Consider the following 21,034-nt stretch of genomic DNA (forward strand, 5'->3'; position numbering starts at 1 on the left):
CTATTTCTGCCATTAAAATTGGCCAACGTATTTTTTCATTGTTGCATCCTTTCGATGATATTCTTCTGTGGTCCCCAAGCCCGAATGTTGCCCTAAATTGCATCTTGTGTAATACAACTTCTGTAATGCATGTTGAAAAATTTGTTTTAGATTCTCGTTAAACAACAGTCCCCAACCTTTCTAGCACCTGGGACCGGTTTTGTGGAATACAATTTTTCCACGGACCTGGGTGGGGCGGGGAATCATTTCACACACAACCTGGACCCCGTGCATTCACAGATGAAACTTCACTTGCTCGTCCAGCTTGGGCACAGGCCAGTTCCTAACAAGCCACAGCCCAGTACTTCCCAGAGGTTTGGGGTCCCTCCTCTAAAAATATATGATGGGGAAGAACCATTGTCTTATTTTGCAGAGGGACAATGATCCATGAAAGCTTTCTACCTGGGGGGAAACAATAAGAATATAAAATTCAGTTTATTTATGGATAGGCTAAACAAAACACAGTTTTCTATTCATATTCTTGGAAACTTTCATTGTTCACATCACTTGATTGCAAAAAAATAATAATTCTATTTTTAATCTATTTATCCTGTCCTTAATTTATTGGTCCATTCTGCTCTTTGTATAATGCCTAAAAGTTTACAAGCTATGGCAAAAACTCCTTCCTTCCAGCCTAGTTGCTCAGGAAATTTGGGTGATTCAAAGGTTCCAATTTATGATTCCTTTGATTTGGCAATCTAGTATCTTTCACATTTTCTTAAACATCAAGATTTGAATATTGCTATTTTTTTGGAAGTTTTTCCAAGGTCAGTTATAGTCACTTCAAGTATATTCAGTGAGTTCTGAGGTGAGGTCAAGACAACCAATGTCTGTGAGCCTTATAACACTTGGTCCCATCAGGAAAGATTTTCTTTTCTAGATAGTGTGGTTAAAAAGTAAAAATGATTGTGGAAATGTCTGATACTCCCTAGCTGCATTGAAGGTGACTGCTGTGTAAAGGCACCACAGAGTACTAATTAAAATACAGTTTTCTCCTTGAAATGTAATTTGATCCATTCCTTTGCTGTTCTGATAAGGCTAATATTTGTCTCTAGCCTGTTTTTAGGGATTTGAAGTGATACTATCATCTCTGAAGGTTACTAAATAGTAGAATTATGACTCTATTCTCCTCTCTCCTGCCCCATTTATCTGTTTCATATGCTGAAAAGGATATTTTGCATACAGTGACAAGTATTCTATTTTCTTGTGCGAAATTTTATAACAGGTAATAGACCTTGGGCGAGCAGTGATGTTAGAGAAAGGCACTTCAAGAATCGTTAATATTTCTATTGTGAGAAAGCCATCATAATTCTCCTTGATACTTGATCTTTTTTTTTGCTATTTTTTCCTTAGTAATACTACATTTTAACGGTTTAGGGTTTGCTTGTCCTTTCAATTACTACTGGAATCTTAAGGTCTCCTATTCAAGATAATAATGAAAAGATGGCTCATCTAGTCTTTCAGCCATTTTCATTTGTCTTTCAGCAGGTATGAATACACCTTTTGTGTGTTTGCCTTTCCTTCTCATATGTCTCTAAATGTCAAGGGCTGCAAAGCAGTCTGTTGATTAACCCCAATATCCCAATCTTGCCACCCAACTGGAATTCTTTCATGTATCAGAAACAGAAATTATGTCATCTATGGTGTGCCTGTGTTTCATGTGTCTTTAGCCTCTTTTTGGAGGATTCTTCTGAGTAGTGGGGATGAGCTGTTATTTAACCCATTGTCCTTTGAATACTGAAAGCAAATTTATGCAGAAAGAAGTTTCTCAAACCTGCAGTTTATAGCTGGTCTTTTTAGATTTTTGATCCAGCCTGCACTGACCATTCTCATGGAGGAAGGTGGTTCTACCCTGCATTTAGAAAAGGTGTATTTGGATTTGTCTAAAAGCTAAAACTGGAAACACCTGTGATTCAACACACTTTCACCATTACTGAACTAAACCCCTTTTCCTAAACTTCAAATGGAGAGTTGAAAGATGCAAGCACATTTGTGAGGTGCCTTACTTTTTACATCAATATCTGCTCATCCTGCAGTTGGTTGAGATTTTTGATATAGATTTTCTCTGTGTTTATGCTCTCTATAGTTTTCAGTGAAACCATGCTAGAAAGATATTTCTAATCTAACTTTTTAACTACCTATAGCACTATAGTACGTTTGACTGCCTATAGTAAGTTAAAGGCTATCTATAATCCCAGCCCTCTTAAGGTCTTTCTAAATATTTGTGCTTTTTAAAATTCAAAAAAAAAAAAACACTGTGAGCTCATAATTGATTTTTTTTTTCTTGCTAGTCTTTTGGTTGCAACAGGAGCTGAATGATCAGTTTGTCATCTAAGCCTGATATAGTGGGCTGGAGAGAAAAAAATGATTGACCAAGTCAACCAGGCAATTTTCATCCCTATGGTAGGACTAAAACTCACAGTCTCCTGGTTTCTAAGCTGGTACTTTAACTGCATGACCAGATAGGCTTTCATCAATGTAATGTACAAAATAAAAAGGATGGAAAAATCTGGCAAGATCCTATACACCAGGGGTCCCCGTGTGCAGCATGCCAGAAACCAGCCACACAAACAAGTGATGCACCATCCACGGGATACAGGTGCCCCCTACAGAAACACCTCTCCCCGGAACTGGTCTCTGATACCCAAAAGGTTGGGGGCCACTGCTATACACATTATTAAGTCAATATGAAGAAATTTATCTTCTAATTCTGTTCACACCCCTATTTTGATCCATTTTAATATAGTTGTATAAATTCATTGATTAAAAAAGTATTAATGTCTATGTGTGAAGTATGTAAATAGCCCAAAACAATTCTGTTCAATCCAATTTAATCAGATGACTTAATTTGACTTACTGATTTGGTTTGGAAAACCAACTTCGTTTAAAATATAAAATCAAATTGCCTTTTAATTTAAGCTTTTAAAAGTTGTATGGCCCTATTAAAATAGCTAATATAAGTAAGCTTTAATTCATTTTTAAAAGTGTACAATTAATGTAATTTAAAAAATTGACAAACTATTAAAAACTATTTAAACTATTCTTTATTCTATTTTAATGTATTCTTACATTTAAATATTTTCACAAAATAAATTCTGATTGCCTCCAGCTGTAAATCTGCACGGTAGCACATATATTATGATTATACTAATTTTGACCATGTGACCATAGGGATAACCAATGGTGTTAACTCATAAGTCACTTTTTCAAGTACCATTGTAACTTTGAACAGTCACTAAATAAACTATTGTAAGTGAAGGACTACCTATACAGATTTGCAAAAGAAGGGACAATACATCCCCACCATCTACTTCTGATTTCGGAAGCAGATTATGAATAAAAATTCTATGCAGTTAAATAGAATTATGTGTGAAATGATAGTATTTAGAGCCTAGACTAGAAGTATAGAACCAGGATATTCAAAGGAAATTGCAAGCCCTTTGAATGAAGCTACCTACCTGCTAATGAAAATTTAACATTATCTCTGGGACATGCCAAAGCTGATAGCCAACTATAATACTTTACAGTGCTTTAAGGTTTTGAATACTTCTCAGTAGCAGCCTGTGCAATCTGTGAGGGGAAAAAGGAATTTGTGATAATGATCATATTACCTGCCTCCATGAAAAGAAACTGTTGGTATGCAAGCCAATACTATGCAAATAAAGACAAGTCATTCTGTAATATGAGTTTTGGACAAGGAGAAACCAAGAATGGAAATGCAATTAACAACAACAATAACAAAAGAAAGTTGAATTTTTTTGTTGGCATTTGAGGTAAGCATTTAGAATTGAGAGGAATATGAAGGGAAAAAATCTAACAATTATCATTTTTTTAATGGGATCCTGTGCCTAAGCCTGTTATAATGGGATGACCCACATCCCAGTCAGCACTTCTTCACTCTCCTACCATTGGGTAGGAGATATAGAAGCATAGCCAGCCACACCAACAGGCTGAAGAACAGTTTCTACCCGTGGGCTGTCAGACTTCTGAACAGAAAATAACTTAATGTCAACATTGTATGATAGACTGGTGGGGCTGACACATTGTGCAACAACGTCACCTAGTGTAATAAGATTGGGACTGGGTTAGGGACTTCTGTCCTCACTGTGAGTTGTGTTGGGGTGGGGGTGCACAAAGGGAGGCTCAACCAATCTCATTGTACACATGTTATCCTCTGACAATAAAGGTAATAATACCCTGTTTCCCCAACGATATGGCCTCCCCCAAGAGGAAGTCCCAGCATGTTTTATACGCATGAAATGAAATTAAGCCCCTCCCCCCAAATTAAAGCCTATATTAAAACATGCGAAATGGGGGGAATGGTGGGGGGGCTTGCCGTTAGGAAGTACTTTTGTTGCACACCCGGATATGGTGCTGCCTACGTTGACCCTGATACGAAGTGCCCCACCAACGCCGAGGTCAACATCCAAGCCATCGCCACCCGCCCGAAGATGCAAGGGGAGGAATTAAGTCACCCCCGAAAAGATGGCCTAGCCATTTTTTCGGGGCTTAAAAAAAAAAAAGACCCGGCCTTATTATATGAGAAACACGGTATAAGTTAGAGGTAGAGATGATATTAATGTCGTTGAAATATGAAATATTTGTTTTAAAGGAGTGATAAATTACTTACCTTTTATTTTTATTCTTAATGTAATAGGAATTTATCATGCTGTCTTTTATAGATTTGTTGAACTTTTGTTGATTTCATGATTGACCTTTTGATTCTGCCAGCATTTTAAAAAAAAATTCTGGGGAAATGCAAATCCTTTTGTGAAGGATTTTGTCATGACATCAAAACTTGGCACAAATATGGGTGTTAAGAAAACAAATTGTTCCCTAGAGAAACTATTCTATAAGGTAGCTATACTTTTATATGCAGTTGCCTGGTAGATTAAGTGATTTAGTTTAGTTTGGCCTTAGGCAGAACGTTTCAGGATAATTTCAAAGATCCTGGTTTCTGACATAACCTTAGGAAAATACGGGGTGGATTTTGCCGTTTTGCCTTTCTTATCCGTTGCCTTAGCTATTTCCATTGTACCTTGCACATTTAAAATAAAACACTATTCATATATACATAATCTATAGAGGAGACCCAAATCTTGATTGTGTGATTGTGTGTGTGTGTGTGTGTGTGTATGCATGTATATGTATACATGCATACACACACACACACACACACACACACACTTTTCTGTCTCTCATGGTGATGCTTAATTTTGACAGCTAATTTTCGCTATTCTAGAATTGTTTTGTCTTGAATTTCAACAAATTGTTGGTTTATACAAATCACTGAAAATATAATAGGGAGAATGATCATGCACGTCCTATTCATTTCTGATGTGATAAGATCTAACTGTGGCTTTTGTTGAAAGAAATGATGCTGATGCAGAAACAGCATCATTATTCCCAAAAGAGGGCCACTGAGAAGGCATGAATGAGGTCCTATACAGTGACACTTTTTTTCAATGAGTAGACCTGGAGTACCCATATTGGGGGGATAGGCAGATATCCTAGGGAGCAGATAGTTCTGCAAAAAACCCAGTTCCATGCCATATTTATTTATTATTAAATTTCTATGCCACCCATTTTGCTAAAGCAAGTAGATGACATAATCACATAATTAAAATGCCATATGAAACATTAAAATGTTAAAATAATAAAAACCATACAGTGACAAGTTCAGATAAAAATTGATTAACTGCAGTGGAACAGAAAGGAACAAAGTGTGCATGGGGAGGAGATGGGGCTCTGATTAATCCAATTACCACCTCCAAGATGCCATTCCCCCCATTGGGGTCCCAGGCCAGCTGGCAGAGCTAGGTCTTCAAGCCCTTTCAAAAGTCAGAAGAGTAGATGCGGATCTCACCTCAGGCAGGATTTTCCAAAGGGCGGGTGCCACAGCAGAAAAGGCCCTTCTCTTGGATCCCGCCAGCTGAAATTCTTATTATTATCACATTGAATTGCATGCTAATCAGCCTGTGAGGGATCACTGCAGCTGTAAAGTAGAGGTTCACAAGGATAATGAGGAATGCCCATAACTATCTGCATCTCTAATTGAAGCTTTTGTATAGTGTTCAAGGACAGTCTCATGCTGTTGATGTTGCAGTAATCCATGGCATTGGGAGGTAATTAAAGCATAAGTGACCATGAGTCACCCCATTCCTGCCTAGGAACAGGTGCTGTTGGTACAGCCGATGAAGTTATGCAAAGCAGAAATGTTACATGTTCTTCCAGCAGGAGCTATGAATCCATGAAGACTCCTAAGTTGCACACTAAATCCAAATTGATCTGTGCTGCTCCACTCAGAGACAAAGATGGACATTCTCCAATTCCTAGATCCTTCAGGCCCCAAACCCACAGCCACTCAGTCTTGCAAGTGTTGATCCTAAGCATGGTCCTCCCAACCAGCCTCTCTAGTCTCCAGACAGTGAGTCTAAAACTTGACAGATGTACAATTAGGTACCATCAGTATAGTCAAGCTACTGCACGCTATGCTGATGGTTGATCCCTTCATGCCTACGTTAAAAAAGAAGAAGAAAGTTGGTAAAAATTATCTGAGGGACCGTCTCTTGCCAGTCACATCTACCTGACCCATCAGAGTGGAAGGTTAGAGAATGTTGCGGGTCCCATCCCTGAAGGAGATATACCTGGAAGAAGAAGAAGGGCCTTTTCCGTGGTGGATCCTTCTATCTGAAACATCATTCCTCCAGAGATTAGAATGGCCCCCACTCTAATACTCTTCTGGAAGGCACTGAAGACCTGGTTCTGCCAGTGGACCTGGGTAACCCAGAATGGGATGGAGCCCATTAAATGGCTTGCGTGATCTGCTGTCATCGGGGTGGGGTGTGGGACTTGAGGGAGTGATTTTGATTTTGTTATATTGTACTATATTAATTTATTTGATTCTTTGTGTTAGTTTTTATTGTTTTAAATGTGGTTTTATATTCTGTAAGCCGCCTTGAGTCACCATGGGCAAATATACAGCAGTATAAATTCACTAAACAAACAAACAAACCTGTGTGGCACCTCAATACCATCTGAAACCAGCCTTGGAGGAAGAGGGAGAATCACTAAAAAACAGCACCCGCCCCCCCACAACCTAGTAAATTAGTTCATACCATGGTTGAAGGTATGAACCGGTAGGTATGTCAGGTCAAGGAGAGCAGGGATGGATGCCACAGGTCATTCACAAAGTGGCTAATGTCTTCAGTACTGTATTCAGCCTAAAACCTGACTAGAAGCTGTCTAAATAAGCCCAGGACTCTTGAAGCTGTAAGTCAGGGAGGGTTTGTTGAAGAGGCAGAAAGTTCTGCCCCCTCTATCAGAGCTGATGGAACTGCCCCTTCTCACAGGGATGCACATGCTATGGCATGGATGCGTTCACAACCCTCTACCTAGAGAGCTCAACCAACTAGGAGGTGCATGGATCTAAAACACAGATTGCTATACCCACAGAACCAACCACCCTCAAGGCTAACAGAATCAAACTCATCCCAGTTGCTATCTCCAAATCAAGCCTGAATCACCTCTAGAGCGCTAGCTCAGCTGCCTAACTTATCCCTAGCACAATCAAGTTCTCAATTGCTTTCTTGGAGTTAGATGCCAAAACAAGTGGAGCTTGGTATAATCAATTGGGAGGTGGAGGGGTGGAGGTTTCTGGAGTATTTAGATTATTGATTTTTCAATGACCATATGTGAATTGGGCAGCCATATAAATCTATTTAATAAATAATAAAGTCAACATTCTAATATCATCTTCAGACCTTTAATCATACTATCACCTTTATGTGATTCTCCCACCCTGCCTTGCAGTTTGCATAAATATTAATTAACCAGAGGATAAGAGAGAGCCCTTAGGAAGAGCACAGAGCTACCTTTTTATGTGATGAGCACCATCTTGTGGAAATAGATCAGTAGGAAGATTAGGTCATTGAAAAGCAGTCCTCTCAAGACCCAGACCTGTTCTCTGTGAATCATAGAGCCCTGGTGGTACACTTATTTACAAAATGTCAATATGCGTTTCCATTATTTCATATGTTTCATCACTGGGTGGGAGGCAACTAAATTTAATAAATAAATAAAAATAAATATGTCTAGGAGAACCATCTCCATTGCAATGACTAGTTTGCCTTTCAAAAGGAGATTTAAGACTTGATAGGGCATATCATAGAGCTTAGATGCCGGAATACCTTCAAAGGTACAGTTTTCCTCAAGCTTATGGGCTCCAAATGTTACAGAAATAATAGCAATAAGCCTTGCTTTTGTTCAGAAGGATTGCTGAACAAGGCTTATAGTCTGATAAATGCCATACACTGGCAACTGTCTCTAATTTGTTAAATGGCACGACTGTGAAATAATTTGATAACTGATATAATTGTAAAGTGGAGATACTTGTGTTATGTTTAAGCATACTCTGTCTATTTAAGCTCATGCTTTTAAAATAATAGTTTGATAATTTGATACAGTAGAATAATTTGATAACTGATATACAGGTAGTCCTCTATTTACAACAGTTCATTTACTGATCCTTAGAAGTTACAACATCACTGGAAAAAAAAGGGACTCAAGACCGTTTTTCACATTTATATAACCATTGCAGCATCCCCATGGTCATGGAATCAAAATCCAGACTCTTGGCAACTGACTCATATTTATGACAGTTGCAGTGTCCCTGGATCACATGATCACCTTTTGTGACCTTCTGGCAAACAAAGTCAATGTGGAAGACAGATTCACTTAACAACCAAGTTAATTTAACAACTGCAGTGATTCACTTAACAAATGTGGTAAGAGAGGTAATAAAATAGGGCAGAATTCACTTAACAACTATATCGCTTAGCACGGAAATTTTGAGCTCAGTTATGGTCATAAGTCAAGGATTCCTGTAATTATAAAGTGGGGATATTTGTATTTAAGCATACCCTGTCTACTTATAGACATGTTTTTAATTGCTTAAAAAAATTCCCTTTGATTTGAGACTCAATGATCTAAGGTGAGTCTAAGGGCAAACATCGGCAGTATTTTATAATAGCTACCCCATCCTTTGTTCTGGAAGTGCTGAAGCTCTATTCGAATAAATTATATTGTCATTTACAGAAATCCTGAAACCATAAAACATAGGTGTGTGTATCTTTTAATTGTTTGATTTATGAGAAGTCATTTTGCTTAAGAATACACTAATATACCACTAGATTTAAAAAAACCTTCCAATATAATGTCTGAATCCAAATTCATAAAGAGTTAGAAAAATTAGATGTCTGAGCTATAGGATTCATAGGGATTTCCTATGAAGCCTATTTAATCAGGATAACACCGCTATTAATATTCATAGAGTCAGCTGGAACACAAATGACAGACTATGGAGCCTAAAAAATTACTCCGTGAATTTATTAAAAGCAGCTTAAAAAATTAATGGAATTCAAGTAAAGTTGGTGAATATGAAAATCTTATGTTAGCAGGAAAAGAATATTTTAAAAGAAACTTTCTTTTAATACCAACTTGCACTGATATTTTTGAGAGATTTTCATCAGTACTTAAAGGAGGAAGATGCATGAATGGTCATTTAAAAGGATTTAAAGACATTGGCACATTAATTTTTATATGAATAATAAGTAGTTTCCAAAAGCAATTAACTTACAGTGTACAAGATTTGAATAAGAAAATAAGACTATGACATTAAAGGGCAAAGCAAATGTGCTCTACATTTTAAAATTACTAATATGTCTTCTAATAAAATAATTTTATTCATCTCTTCAATGGAAGTGGTCCAGATATAGATTTTTATCCTATCTGTTTGTTTATGTTAGGGCACATAATGATTAACTACATGCCCTTATGTTGTTGCCAGAAGCATATCCCTGAAGAGTATTCAGAATTGTGCCTCAAACTGGATATTATTATTATTGTACACAAAAATGACAGTATACACAGCAGACGAGATAACCATGCTGGGTTTCGTATCACAAATCACTAGTTGAACACTTCCCAAGTGTTTAGGACTGCGTGCTGTATCAGCGGATTATGAGAGTAGATCCCAGTAAGGTGGCCTTTTGCGGTTATGATGATGATGATGATTATTATTATTATTTGATTAACTCTTTGCATTTGGCGAGTATATGTTTTATCATCTTTATATCCTTGTTTTACTTAAAATCTATAAGGCCACCAACACAAAATGATACATGTTGTTTGAGAACAACATGTTGATCTTTATTTTGCTAAAGAAAGTTAGTGCTGAAGATTATTATCCATTTGGAACTACAAATTTGACAATGACAACTTTTAAACCTGGTTCAACTCAAAATGAGTCACTCTGAAGTCACACTGAAGCCACATTAAAGCATATTCTTTAGAAAAGCTACTCAAAAGTAAATTAGGTATTATTTAGCCACTTCTAAATTCATGCAGAGTGAAATACTATACCTGGGAGCATCCCACTGAATTAAGGTAGTGGACTTGAATAAGATGGAATGTTTTTCATAAGTAATGATATGTGTATGTTGAGTTCAATGAATATAGCAAGTACAACTAGAATTGGATTGGCTGAATCTGTGAATAAAACTTAATATGAATTTAAATAGGTAGCTAAAATTAATTCATGTCATGGCTGGGCCTATTTCACTGGTTCAAATTTGAACAACTTCCTGCAATATAAATTTTTAAGTATTTATCAATTACTTCAATGAATAAAATATTGATATAGATACACTAATGAAAATTAAGACTTAGAAGACTGTTTTACCTGTCAAAAACTGTTAAAACCACCATGTTTTTTATCAATGTACTCTGTTTCAAATATTACTTTGATACCTGTTTAAAGAAATAAAATAATAGAATATATTTTAAAGAAATGAAATATTTGTTAATAAAATATAGGTTAAAGACAAACTACATTAACATATTTAATGTTACCTGTTTGATTAGAAGAGGTTGTTGTTGTTTTTATGTAGAAGCAGAATCGGTATATATTTTGCAGCACAATCTTTATAGATGCCAAAGAAATCTTAAAGGCGCTTTTTCAAAAGGCTAGACTGTTTTTTCCTTGAGGAAGAAGAAGAAAATGAAACATTTTGCTTCTCATCCAAGAAGCTTCATTAGTTCTGATGATGGGGGGATGGAAGGATTATATTTCTTTGCAGTCATCTGATTGTACTCTTTCTGAGAGTTGTTGAGGACACTTGGGGGTTTAAAACCTATCCTTCCATTCCCTCCATCCTCCCAATCAGAACTGATGGCGCATCTTGGATGAGAAGCAAAATATTTTCTTCTTCCTCAAGGAAAAATCAGTCCAGTAGCCTTCTGAAAAAGCACCTTTGAGACAACTATGACTTGGATCAGAGGTGGTATTCAGCAGATTTTGACCAGTTCTGGAGAACCGGTAGTGGAAATTTTGAGTAGTTTGGAGAACCAGCAAATACCACGTCCGACTGGAGATTTTACAGTGTCCTTCCCCTGCCACACCCACCAAGCCATGCCCACAGAACCGGTAGTAAAAAAAATTGAATCCCACCACTGACCTGTATGACTGAGAATCTCCAGAGACATGCCAAAGTAAATCTTGTACCCTCTCTAACCATATATAAGCTATATTTACAAAACCTGTGTATGTGCATAGATAAAATGCATATAACAGTAAAATAAGAACGTTGGGGTTAAAACCATTCCCCAAATCTGCTTTGAAATCATGTGATCATCGATTATTTGTAAGCTGGGTAATTCTTACCAGCAATTGATTATAGCAACCATACCTGGCAAGTGTATTTATGCATGCAGTAAATGACTTTCAACCTCCAAGGTGCCACCATGTTCTCTCATCTTACTTTTGCCTTTCTTTAGCTAAGTCTGGCTGTTTGAATGGATATTCACAGTGTGTATCCAGGAGAGGGCAGTATTTTCCTGTACCAGGTGTATAAAAGAGCATGCCCTGCTTAGACTGCCAGTGTTTCTTGTAATTACTCCCAGTATATTTGTTGCTTGCTTATGAATTAACTTGCATTTATGGAACTAAATCATTCCAATCATTTAATTACACCTGAGGAGCTGAACTATAATTGCTTGCTTCCAAGTAGGATCTGATACGGCTTGAGCAGTATTAATTTGGTGTTTACTTTTCTGAGTGCTAAAAGCATTAAACTGATTGTGCAGTGGGATTACATTTTACTAATTGCTGGCATTCATTAGCTGGGTAAATGGTAATGAAGTATGATTGTATATTGTGAAGGGATAAAGCGGTGATTTTAAATAGTATATTACTAGGCATATTAAGGCCTTAAGATGTATTTTAAAATACTCCAGAGATTATTAAAGGCAGTAGTTTCTTCATCCCTTACGGTAAGAATACTTTATTAAAATGCTGTAATTATTATGGACCTTTTTGTGCAATAAGCAGAGAAATGGCTTCATTGAATTCAACACATTTCTTTGATATTAATAACATCTTTTCATATTTTGAGCTAATCCAAGAATAAATGAGGAATTTAAAAAAAATGCCAATCCCAAATCAACACAATGGTACAAAATTGAAAAAGGCAAAGTTATTGCTTCCTTTGAGGCCTTTTCTCAGGAGCTCAGGTGCTCTAAATGAGGGACTTTTCCCCTCTGCTATCAGAAGACAAAAAGACCCTCCATAATATGCCTTCCTTGAAGTATTCTGAAGGTGGAAACAAGCCCAGAACACTGAAGTCCACAGTTTCATGTTTGGAAAAAAATAATTCTTTTAAATTTCATAAACATTTAGTATGCACTCACTTTCTACATGCTGATATAATTTTACTTCATTTTCCTATCATGTCAGATATCTAAGTGATGAAATTTTTGTTTAGTTTTACAACTGCTATTTCTTATAAAATAGTATTGTTTTCTTTGTATGTTACTGGCATGGTTTATACAACTTAGTATGGCTGTAGGTAGGAAGCCATTGGGAAAAATTTCGTGTCATGCGTATATCAGAAGCACATAGAGAAATCAGATGTGATCAAATAATGCAAATGTTATTTACTACCAATGTTATAAAGCAACAGGAAAGTAACTCTCTTTGCTTCACTGGAACTGTTCATTCTGTTTTATAGTAACTGTTGTCACGATTTTGTTTTGAGAATTAGTTCTCAATGCTACCATTGGATGCAATGGAAAGCAGAATAAATCACAATCTAACTGAATGTGTGAACAAAAAAAATATTTTACTGTGAAAGTCAATTTAATGTCACCTGCTAAAATAAACAAGTTTTATTGTCCTACTATAAACATTTTTTAGTCATTTGTCTTGTAATTCTCTGACAAATAAGGGCAAGGTATAGGTGTGCTCCGCTATATTGTTTTAAGTTTATTTACCTAAACTTGGCTTTAGTTTAGCTCTGAAGTCTTGGAGCAATACGCAGAGTCTTTGCCAGATCAAACAAGCTTAGCAATATAGTACAAGTGAAGGACCGGCAAAATGGTAAATGACTTGTGAGATATTGATACATTGCCTCAGGGATAATGCTAATGTTCAGCATTGCTTTGAATACATTTGTTCTTGTCAATACCATTTACAATAATAATGCTTAAATTTTCTTAATTAATCTCAGAACATAAGATTTGTGCTAGATTAGGCATATCCCAGGTTTATCTCGTCCAATGTTCTATTCTTATAGTGGTCACCTAGACGTCAATGGAAAGTCAGATGTAGGACAGGAGTGAAGTGGTACCCTTCTGCTCAATCAATGGAAAAATTAGTTTGGACAGAGGTAAGGAAATAATATATAGTGAACATGATAAATGATTAGGTTTATCCTCTGTTAATTTGTATAATCCCTTTTTAATCCATTGAGTTCAATGGCTGTTATTATAACTTCCAGTAGTTTATTTTTGTATTGGGTAAAGTGTTCTCTTTAAAAAAAAAAACTCCTGCCATCCAGCTTTATTGACCTTGGTACTTCTGGGGAACTTAGACTTGTATCTTCTAAACAAAACTTTCCATTCTTCACACTAGCAGAGACTTTTGGAAGCTGTCTAGCACACATTGAAGGTATCAGTGGGGAAGAGCAATTTATATGGAGCAGAGCAAAATGAAAATAAGTACAAGGAAGCTGGAGCTATTTCAGTGCCTGTAATTTCCAGCTATCAAATCAGAAAGAGACACTTTTATTAATTATATTTAATAAAGTAAATAGTTATGCGTGCATATCATTAACATTGTGTTGCATAATTAAATATAATTAATATTTCATTTCAATATTATGAATTCTTTTCAAGAACTTATTGTTAAGGCAGATAATTTATGAATTGGACATTATTAAAATGAATGGGTTAGAAATTATGAGACCCAAGTGATTCAAAAACTGGTCATAATAGAGAATGCTTTGGTAATCTTATTAATGTGAAATATATACACAGACCTCTTGTCTATATACTACTTCTCTACTGCCTGATCAATGTAGTAGCTATTTTTATTTCAGAAGCTCATGGGATCAGCTGTGGAATCTGATGATACAGTACATAAATGGACACTTAAGCGTATTTGTGTTATAGTACATTATTTTGTCAGAAACAAATAGCAGGGTAATTTCTCCCATTAAACCTGCTTTGAGAAGTCTGTGGTTCAAGAAAATACAGAGATATTATTCAGTTCCTTCTTTTATCTAGCCATCTATAAATACTTATCCATTATATCACATTTCAGAACCTCGGCAACCAGTTCAGCTCCAGTACCTTTAGGGGTCACTATTCCCTAAGAAAGGTTAAAAAGGTTAACTGTTTCCAAGAGGTCATTGGGCGCCTGTATGTTTATACCTTAATTAATACCTGCCAGGACACTATTATGTTTTGACTTGAACGTAACGAGCCATATAATCAGTTGATCAATGTGAATTTCCTAAATTTATCAGTTGCTGTTAAAAACATATGGGAGTGTAATCAGTCATGTAATACAGACTTGAAATTAACTTGATAACAGCAAATTTTCATCATAGTAAGATAGGAACAATATAGGATACTTAATGTCCGAAATTTAATCTTTGTGAAGTTTTATCAGTCAGGTCAGTTGGAAAAATATGTGTAAGAGCTAACATTCTGTGCGTTTTTATACTGTGACTTCCTTAAAAATTCTCCTCACAAGATTTTATTCATAACTGAATAACATAGCTGTGAGAGGAATCTTAAGGGAATCATGGTATAATGAATTTGATGTAATTATTTCTTTTCTAAGATATTCTCAAATTCTGTTTAATTACTGTGAGGACTAGCATTTCTTGGTTGTAGTGGTTGAAATGATGATCAGGTCTCAAAGTTTGAGAGCCAGTTTGGTCTAAGAGTGAAGGTACCAGGCTAGCAAGTGGAAGACCATGACTTCAATTCCTGCCTTAAGTCATCAAAGCCATTTGGGTAACTTTGTACCAGTCCCAATTCATAGGGTTGCTGTTGTGAGGAAAATAAGAGGAAGAAGGCACACTGGATGTGTTCGCTGTCTTGAGGGACTTGTAAAAATAATAAAGGCAGGAATCAAATAAGTAAAATAAAATAAACAGAAAATATTCCTAGTTTTATAATCCTGTGCATTGAATTTACTTTGTCCTCTGTCGACAACCAAATTGGATTGCATAGCTGACTTGTTATGAAAACCTGGCATAAATTTATCTTGATACTTGTTCAGAGAATGAATTAAGATAGTTACACCTAAAAGGATGTTTTCTGATGCATTCTGGATATTGTATCCTATTGTTCTTACAATCTTTTATAATTGTCCCTACTGGTTGTGGCTAATGAGAATTGTATACTAAAATCTCCATACAGGATTGCCTATTCTTGTTCTATCTTTTTTTAATTCATTAAAAATAACATACCTATTTGGTAGAATTTGAGAAAAAAGATATTCTGAAACCATTCTTATTTACCATAATGACACTCATTCAAACAGCTAGTTGAACTGAGTTAAGCTTTATATTAATAAGAATTTCTATCTTTCATTTTAATATTTGGCTCTCTTTACCATTAACATTTTTTATAACAATGTGCTTTCCCCCCCTCCCCCCCCCGCTTGGTTTTCTTTTGAAGTTTAGGATTAATTCCCATCATCCCACGGCTTGTAAAATTTGTAATGAAAATACCAAGGCAAACCCAAGTTTGGGAAGACTTACAGTATCTTGTCCAGATTATTGATGCAAACTAACCTTAGCATTTTAATACATCCTATTTTTTCCTACTACACTGCATGTCTTATAGAAGTCTTCATAGAATATAAGTAATTTAATAGCAAAATTAATCTTTCCTGGATGCATTTGTCTGTTAATAGAAATCTGTTGAACCCTTATCACAATAACAATGGTCCTCTTTCCCTGAAGGAAAGACCTATCTTCTCTTAGAATCAGACATCTCCTTTAATTGCATCCAATTTCTACCGAAAAGAAAATGGGGAGCCCTACCTTGCTCCACTTACAAAGCATGACTGTGGAAAGTGTTTTTTCATTGTAGGGGTTTATAATTAGGTGAAACCTGTATTTGTTTTTAGAAATTGAAAATAAATGAAAGACAAGAAAGACTGCAAAGAGGTGTAAAGGAAAATTTTAAAAAATGGAACAAACTAAGTTCTCAGTATTATATAATAACGAAGAGGAAACATGGAAATTACCAAAAAGGAGAAGACGTGGAGTTGGGAAAAGTGCTTAAGGAAGATAATAACAGAGTTCAGGAAACAACAAACTGGCTTTTATTTGATACAGTATTTTACAGATTTTAAAGAATGGTGGCTGAATATTTAACAGGTTTATTAGAGAGTAAGACTCACTGGAGTATTTGCAGTGCTTTGTGGGCTGCCCAGCTTAAAGGACTTTTCTGCCCTTTTTCTCTTTCCCTCTGTAAAGGATTGCTTGAAGTTTTGGGAATCCTAAAGACACGAGAGACTGTTTCTGTCCATTTGGGACCAATTTTTCACAGCATGTCTGAGCTCTTTTGTGTATTCCTCCCCCCCCCCTAAAGTGGGAATGCAAGGGTCTGTGGTGGGGGTGTGTGGGAGAAGGAAGGGTTAAGAAAATACCTTTGCATGAATAGACTTCTGTTTCTATTCAATCCACTGCACTCAGTAAAACTTCTAAGCAAACATGGTTAAGATTGTGGTGTTGTGGGGGTAACCCCTTCGCTTGTACTCAGAACATTCAATATATGTATGCTGAACTGTTCAAAACCTAGGGGAGATTAATAAACAAGGAAAAATGCAAGTTGTAATACATTTAATTAATTTTTTAAAAAGATTTTGGTTAAGAATTCAATTTTTTGTCTTTTTTTCATTCATTTACTTTATTCATTGTCCTGTTTAATTCATTGAATACTTTGGAGCCAAGGTGTTGTGAGGACAATGCTGCTCTTGGAAAATTGAAGTAGGAATAAATATTAGATATGTTCATTGTTTATATAAAGGAATAAATATAAATAAATATTATTCCTGATAGCATTCAACCCATGTAAAGCAACACACACACAACCTACCTTTTAAGATACAGTTTGTTACATATAATCCGTACATTCCATGCATATTAAATACAATTGCTTGTTGTCAAGACAGATTTGCTTTTCTTAAATCTGCATTTCTATATTTAATATACACTGTTGGAACTAGGCATTGCTAATCAGGCCTAGATTGGGCCGAGGTCCACTGAAATCAAGTTAGTCATGACTCCGCATGTTGTACTGATTTCAGTGGATTTATTCCAAAATTTTAAACAGTCCAAATAGCCAAGGATTGGTTCTATTGAATTCAACTGGTAATTCTATAGTTAAACTAAAAAGTAATTCTGTAGTTAAACTGCAGTCATTTCAAGATAGTCACTGCTTGGGAATAGGGAGTGGATGTATGAAATTGGAAATCCTGAGGAATATTGAGCTTCCTTTAGAGTCCATTGTTTGAAGTTAATCCTATCCTCAGCTGGCTTATCATTATGCCAGTGTTGTGTTTGGAGAGTTGGGTGTCACAAAACAGTGTCTTCTCTTTTGCCTATCTCATTCTCCATCTCTTTTGGCTCTTGTCCAAGCAATTCTTCACAAGCAGAACAGTTTGCTGGAAGATCTTTTTGCCAGCAAACCTCAGGGTCAACTGGCAGAAAATGTTTTCAGCTGCCAGAAGGGGATCTTGGCCAAGGGAAGTGATTCATACCTCATTTTTACACCCCTCAGCCAGTGCATCCAAGTTAGGCTATCTTGGATCAAACCCAAAAGCAATTGGCACTGTACATTTCTGGAGTTGTCCTGTATTCAGTATACTTCTCCAGTTAAAATTTCAGAAAATTATTTTATGTAACATAAACATCTCACTGTTCAGTAGCTTGGTAGCATTTTACCCAGTTTAATTTTTAAAGTTTAATTTTAGATTGCTCCAGCATTACTACAGGTAGGATGAGAAAGAGCAGAACAAATTTTTCATTAAAAAACAGTTTATGTCCCCTGAGGGATACATCAGAGATGAGATGAGTACCAGAGATTTTGCATGCATGTTCAATAGCCTTTTTTCCTTGCAAATAAAGTTAATTGGCTCATTATTGTCAAAAGTGGCCTTATCTTTAAGAAGTCTTAAAGTACAATTTTCTGTAGTGTGTCCTTTTGTGTTCTTGGGTCAATGCATGCTTACCTAATTTTAAACATTAAATCTATCATATTAGCATTAATACTGGGTATAAGGAAGGATTTCTGTTTAATTAAAGGGTATCCAGGGATGTAACCCTGCTTCATTTAAAAATTTAGATAATTGAGATTTGGTGAATTGATGAAAGCATATATAATAAGAACGTGATCTGTCAAGTATCTCAGTAAGTATTTATAAAATATGTGTGCATATTTATTGTGTGTGTTGTGTAAATGATACATATGTTCACCAATATTTTCTCACCTTTATGTTTTTTAAACAACATAAATAGTAGGTTTCCTAAATAAATCCCGCAGCTACTATGTTTGGATATTATGTAATAAATCCATATTGATTGTTATGGGATCCTGAACTTCTGTGTTTAAACTAACCTGCATTACATAGAGAGATAAACAGAATATTTACTTATCCCTTATGAGCTGCTGCTGATATGTAAATTTATTCTTCTACTTTGCACAAATATACTTTTGAGCTACTGCTTAAACACTTCAAGGTCCTTAGCCAAACAGTTCTAATGATGCTTCCAATATTATGAAAGTGTGACATTTGATTAATATCTTGTGTAGTTGTGGTGCTGCAAGAAAAATGTAAACAACACACAAATAAAGCCCCATGCATATGAGTCATTGTGCAACACCTAGATAATTGATAATTTTACTGTTTATATCCTTCTTGACATTTTTTTTTTATCAGCTAAAGGCAGGTTTCATTTGGATTCTTAATCTGAGATTTATTTGGATCTGGAAGTCATAGCTGGGGTTCCCACAGGAAATGGTCCATCTACCAACAGATTAAATGGCAGTCCTGCAGTTGTTAAGGGAGCTTTGCATTTTACACACATGCAGACTCACACACTCAGCACTGTGCAGAAAAATTAAAGTAGTAACCCAGGTTTAGGAACAATGGGTTATATAGCAGCATTTTCATGTTATTATTCGTGCTTGAATTTCTTGTTTGCTTTGTTGAGTCTGCTGACGAATACTAATAAATGCCTGCAACAATCCAGACGGGAGATGCCTGGCAACAAAGCTATGCGGTGGACCTCCCTGATCTTCTCCAGTTCACAACCTGACCTTTTGAAAAATTGCCTGGGCTAAGCTGCAGAATTTGGGTGTAATGGTTATTGTTAACTCCAGCTTTAGGATTTATTAATTTGTGTGATCAAGATTTACCTATACTTCAAAGTTTCAAAAGACCAAACACAATCATCTGTCCATTAGAACTAACATTGCGTTTCATTGAATTTACTCTTCCCGTCCTATTATCTGTCCAGAAATACAGCTATTTTGATTGTATGTGTCAGTGGAATCTCAGAAATGCTTTCAAAGCACAGCAAAAAGATCTGTGGAGAATTGAATTTTTTCCAGAAATCTAATCCTGGAAAATAATACTGTGGAAATGAATTGCGAAAGGGAAAAAAATAGCAAATAACAGGAAAAAGCCAGTGATATTTACACAGTAACTGCTTAATGATCACTCTTGACATTAAGTACTAAAATTAGGTTTAGCTTCAAAAAATGGTTGTGCAGTACTGTATTATCTAAACTAAGATAAAATTAACTAAGCTTAAGCAGCAAGTCTGTGCATACTTATGTGAGAGTAAATTACACTTAAAATGATGAGATTCACTAAAATGAAAGCAATCTTCAGTTGTACAGATTTAGAGTATTTTTCCTACCTCCAAGTGTTGTCAGTTCCAGAAAATCTACTCAGCTTTATAACACAGATATATTCTTGAATATTTTGCTTGCTGCTTGCTGAATTTTTTGTTAGAATTGTTCTGAATGTATTTCTCTAAATATATTTCCAGAGCATCCCAAAGGTCCTTTTTCAAGAAGCAACTGGACTTTCTGGTTTTTGTTTGAAGTCGTTTCGCTTTTCATCCAAGAAGCTTCTTTGGAAAAGAATCTTTGGGACAACCATGACCTGGGTGACTGAGAATCTCCGTAGTCGTTTCCAGAGTACTTAAAGAAACCATGTTGTGATACAATCCTATGGTCAAGATTCAAAGAATCCCACCATCACTCCATTCATGCAAGTCTTTTGCTTATATCAGTACCGCTCTTCCTATGCACCAGTGGTGGGATTCAAAATTTTTTACTACCAGTTCTACTGGTGGGTGTGGTGCAGTGGGCGTGGCAGGGGAAGGATACTATAAAATCTTCATTCCCACCCCACTCCAGGGAAAGGATACTGTAAAATTCCCATTCTCTCCCCATCCCACTATCTTGCTTTCCAGCTCCGTTCTCCTGTGCAGGGCAACAAAAGAAGACCCAGCTAATCAGCTGGGACTCAGGAGGCAGAGAATAGATGGGGACGGGGTCAGTCAGAGGTGGTATTCCAAACTACTCAAAATTTCCACTACCGGTTCTCCGAACTACACAAAAT

General features: G+C 36.1%; 1 protein-coding gene across 4 annotated transcripts in view; it reads left to right on the forward strand.

The window, feature by feature from the left end:
- The window catches only part of MIPOL1 (mirror-image polydactyly 1), a 190,581-nt gene that overhangs the window by 40,946 nt on the left and 128,601 nt on the right, over positions 1-21,034 (forward strand). The window contains exon 2 of one of the 4 annotated variants that reach the window (XM_087921915.1): positions 13,671-13,763. The exons of the other annotated variants lie outside the window; for them this stretch is intronic. The gene's annotated coding sequence lies outside the window, so the exon portion shown is untranslated. The remainder of the gene's footprint in view (positions 1-13,670; positions 13,764-21,034) is intronic. 4 annotated transcript variants of the gene reach the window in all.

This window comes from Pseudonaja textilis, chromosome 1 (assembly GCF_049901715.1).
Source record: "Pseudonaja textilis isolate UNSWEBS1 chromosome 1, rPseTex1.2, whole genome shotgun sequence".
Lineage (NCBI taxonomy): Eukaryota > Metazoa > Chordata > Lepidosauria > Squamata > Elapidae > Pseudonaja > Pseudonaja textilis.